Raw genomic sequence first — 4,539 nt, 5'->3', positions numbered from 1 at the left:
GTGCAGAGGAACTTGGAGTTGGCTTTCTCTAGCTGTGTTCTCTTGGAGGAAAAAACGGCCATCCCTTTTGTGCAAAGCAAATGTAAATATTTCATTGAGATAGATGCAGTTATGATTGTCTCTGTCCTTAAAGTTTTTTTAGAGGAGAGAGAGAGAGAGAGAGAGAGAGAGAGAGAGAGAGAGAGAGAGAGAGAGAGAGAGAGAGAGAGAGAGAGAGAGAGAGAGAGAGGAGTCAGAATTCAAGTTTTGAATCTCAGCTTCTGTCCAGGGCATGAACCTCCTATGTGGGTTTTCTTTTCCACGCAGTATAGGTCAAAAGAATGCATGCACGCTTCTAAATGAATCTTGTCTAAACATGTTGTGCAGGCCATAGTGCCATTTTCCTTGTAACAAGGATCTATTAGTGAACTCTCCAAAGTACTCCATATATCTGTCTGTGGTTGTATGAAATGAAAGGGGGCCAGAGTGCAAAGACTCACACTCAATGCTTTGCACACGCGCTTTTCCCCAAGCCCAAGTCTGTCTCTGTCCCTCAAATTTCATTACAACCTTAGGGCTGTTCCAAGGGTCCAGAGGCTAGAAAACTGGCCCCCCTCTAGTAGCTCACCCCACCCCCTTGCCAAATTATTCTGCATGCGGGGTTGGCTCTGTTTGTCATCCCTCTGCTTTGAGAACTTTGTGTTTTGGGGAGGGCTGCCACTTTTATTTTCCTGAACATTTGCTTGAAATATTTTGTTAGGGCTTCAAAGACAATACCTGTCTTTATTTTTTATATATTCTTGATAACTATGATATATTTATTAATAACCAGTGTTTCTGGATGAGATTTCAAATAAAAAAGAACCTTTAAATCCAGTTTTTTTTTCTTGCCTTTGTCTAAAATTTCAATCAATAGCAGTTGTGGGTTAAGAAGCATGTGGGTCCCGTAATGGGTGTCTGGGTGTGGGTGAGCAGTGGCAGGTTTTTCTTTGGCCATTCACAAGTAAAGAGAATGGATGAATGTGGTGCTAATTATTGGACCTAAATGTCCTTCAAATGGAGCATGGTCTGTATACGCACTCCTTTCCTGTTTGAGCTCCTCGTTTCTCTGCAGTAGTTAGATCGTCACAGACTCAAGAACTGGGATCAAAAACACCATCCAGAAACTGAAATGCAGTCTGGTGCCCGTGAAGACTGTTGCTGCCAAACGACAAGAATGAACCAGAAAGCTGAGTTCATCTTGCTTTAAAAATGACCTCTGTGCACTTTTTATTCCACATGTGACAATCCATTAGGTTTTAAAAGATAGCAAATAAAGTCACCCAGCCTGCCTGCCGGGAAGAGAAAGGAAACTCCCTCTGCTTTGTAAATGAGCCCTGGTTGGAGGCAAATGAACGCCCAGGCCTAGCATCCCAATGATTCTTAGTAAGAATTCATCCTTGTTCCCTCTTCCTTAGAAGACTGCTGTTCTGGTTAGCCAAGCGCACCAGGGCACTTTTAGTTTAAATGCGGGCTAACACTGGGTCATTTTCATCAATTTCATCCTGCTTTTCACTCTCACCTCACAAGTCTTCAGTGGAAACACTCAAAATTCATTTTGAATAAACGAGAGGTTTGCTGTTTTGTTGAAGGAAGACAAGAAACTGAGCTCTGGGGACAGCGCAACTGCAGCGTGGGGCCCAGGGTCTCTGATGCTCCAGGAAAAGCAAATCCAGTATCCTTTGTGTTAGAGGATGGAACACCACCTCCCAGGCAGCAAAGCCTGGAGTTAGTAAAGAGTGGAGTTAGTAAGCCCTTTTCCCTCCCCTGTCTAGGTCTGGAATGCCTGCCTAAAACCTCTCCACCTGCTCTTCTCTATCTCCATGTACCACACAGGCCTTAGAGAGGAGTACCAAAGTAGAGTCCACTAGGGAGGCAGCTTTCTCCTTCCCTTATAGTCAGATAAATGGCAGAATAATCGTCTGTTTCCCAAGTGTGATTCATTTCTCTGAGTGAGGAAAGAGCCTGTTGAGGATTTATTTGAAACCAACACAAGGCAGCCCTCCAGCCTTTCCAGGAGTTTATTATTCAAAATGGGGAGGGAGGGATGGCTTCATCAATCAGGAAACTGACTTACTCCTGAGCCTCTTGCCTCTGTTGAGTCCTGTGTCCACAAGTCCGGCCCTGGGGAAGATCCCCCTAGCCTCCCATCTGGTTCAGGCTGGGCTTCTTCTCTAGCATCCAGACTTGAGCACAGGGTGGAGGGGAGTAAAGCCAAGCTGTATATTCATAGCTGTATCTCCCTCCCTCCCTCCCTCCCTCCCTCCCTCCCTCCCTCCCTCCCTCCCTCTCTCTCTCTCTCTCTCTCTCTGTGTGTGTGTGTGTGTGTGTGTGTGTGTGTGTGTGTGTTGGCTCCTGAGCTTTCCAAGTTGTCTTCAGTGATCCAGTTAATGGGCTGTAAGGTCCGCTCTCTTGGGAGACTTAAGGCATCAGGAATCTGAAGAGCAGGATTCTACCTCCCTTCAGATGTTCACTGGAGGAGAGACTAGACAATCCTCCAGAGGATAGAAAGATCTTACAAACATCCCAAGATCTTCTCCTGGCCCTAAGAACTTTCTTCAGCAGTCCAGGGGACATGGATTTCTTAAAACAGGGCAGAAACAGATACAAAGACCACTTTGGAGTCAGGTTTCTGGATTTATTGAAAAGGGGAGACTTATCACCAGGAACCACTTGGGGATAGTTGGGGGTGTGTGGTATCTGACTCATTCCCTGGGTGTAAGTGTACAGGCTAACTTTTGCTTGCAATTTTTTTTTCTTCTTAAGCTCTCAAATCACTCACAACATGACACTGAGGAGAATGAATGCAAATACTTCTTTCTCCAGGGCTGTTTCAGTCATAAATTCTCCAGAAGTTCACAAGGTTAAAGTACTTTTTAAATCCAATCTAGAAACACAGCTAGGAGGCTTCTACTCCAGATTGGAAGTTGATTTGCACTCAAAAGAGGAATAAACCCCACCTTAGAAACTCTTGGAGCCTCCCACAGATTGTGAACTTCAACAGAGTCAACCCCACCCCCACCCCAGCCCCACTTCTGTGTGAGCCAGGAAAGAAAAAGTGAGGTTGTCTGTGCCAGATTTTTGTTCTCAAGGAGACTCACTCTCTCACTCCTTTTCCCCCTCAACTCACAGGCCTTGGACTTACCTCTGGCAAAAGGGCCCCCTGGGCTGGAGAAGCCCAAGGTTTCCCAGCTAAGTTGCAAAGACTGGAACCCCCATGTCTCCTCAAATTGCCCCCTCTCCTGGGTCCAGCTAAGTGCCATCGCCTCTCTGCTACACTCAGAATACAATGCAGACACTGGAAAGTCTTCTGTACCCAAACTGTGGTTTCTAGGAACATTAACTCAGACCCAGAGAAGTTTCTGTGCCTTCCAGGTCCCAAGCAGTGACTGCCGACTGCCGGTGAACTCCTCTTCCCACCTATCATGGGACAGGGTCCCGACTGTCTGTCCCTAAGGCCTGACTTTCAGGCTGAGTTGGAAGCTTAGAGGCCCTTCAGCTACACTTCCTCATCTCTGTTTACTGGGTACCGGGAACTGGCCTGGGGAGCAGAGCAGGCTAGTCTCCTTTTCTGAAGAACTCCCCACAGAAGTTCAGTCTCGCCTTTTAGGGGTGTCTCAGGGCACCTAGAGTCATTCCCTTGCTTAGAACAGTCTTTGCTCTCTTGTGTCCCTCTTGACCTGCCTGCACCCTAGTCTAAGTCCACTCACTGGATGGCTATATCCCCCAGGAAAGGAAAATGCGAAGAGAAAACATCTGGTCCAGGCACCCCGGTGGTCCTGGACTTGGGACCTTGCTGGGCCTCCACTCACTAGGTTTAGGGGGAAGGAAAATGGGGAGACGCAGAGCTGAGGCCAGGGAAAGAATGGAAGGAGAGAAAGGAGAGGAGGCAGGGTAAAGAGGGAGAGAGAGCTCTCAGGGAAGGCTCTAGGGATGTCCTCTGGAAGACCTATGATCAAGGAGTGGCCCTGGTGGGATCTTCACGTCTCCTGTGAGCCTTGGGGAGGGCTTGGGGCCTGAGGAGCAAGCATCTCTTGTCTCCCCAACGGCAACCTTGGTGCCCTCCTCTCTTGCAAACTCCTAGGTGTGGAGCTGCTTTATCTTTGAGGGTTGGCATTTTTTCCTCCAGTGCGACCTTCTCCACGACACTGTGGCCTCGGGAGTGCACAGGATCACTGAGAGGGTAGGTTCTGGAGTTGCAGGCTGAATCATGCTGGCTCACTGCCCACCCACAGGTGCATGCGCGGCCCCTGCCTCCAGGAGCTTCTGCCACAGGAGCATACCCCTCACACGCCTGGGTTTGCGGCTCCGGCTGGCTCCAGCGGCAAGAGTCAGTCTGGATAGCCCTACTCCAGGCTCCCTTCCCACACCTGGCCCCACAGACAGGTGGGGCTCTGAAGTTAAGATGATCCGGAGAGGATGGTTCCTCAGGTGGTGAAGACTACATCACCGCTTCAGAGAGTCTGGCAACCCTTAGGCAACCATTATGGAAATGGGAGCTGGGGAGCGAGCACATCCACG

The sequence above is a fragment of the Mesocricetus auratus genome, unplaced genomic scaffold, assembly GCF_017639785.1.
Source record: "Mesocricetus auratus isolate SY011 unplaced genomic scaffold, BCM_Maur_2.0 Super-Scaffold_100018, whole genome shotgun sequence".
NCBI lineage: Eukaryota > Metazoa > Chordata > Mammalia > Rodentia > Cricetidae > Mesocricetus > Mesocricetus auratus.
This window is presented reverse-complemented; position numbering follows the sequence as displayed.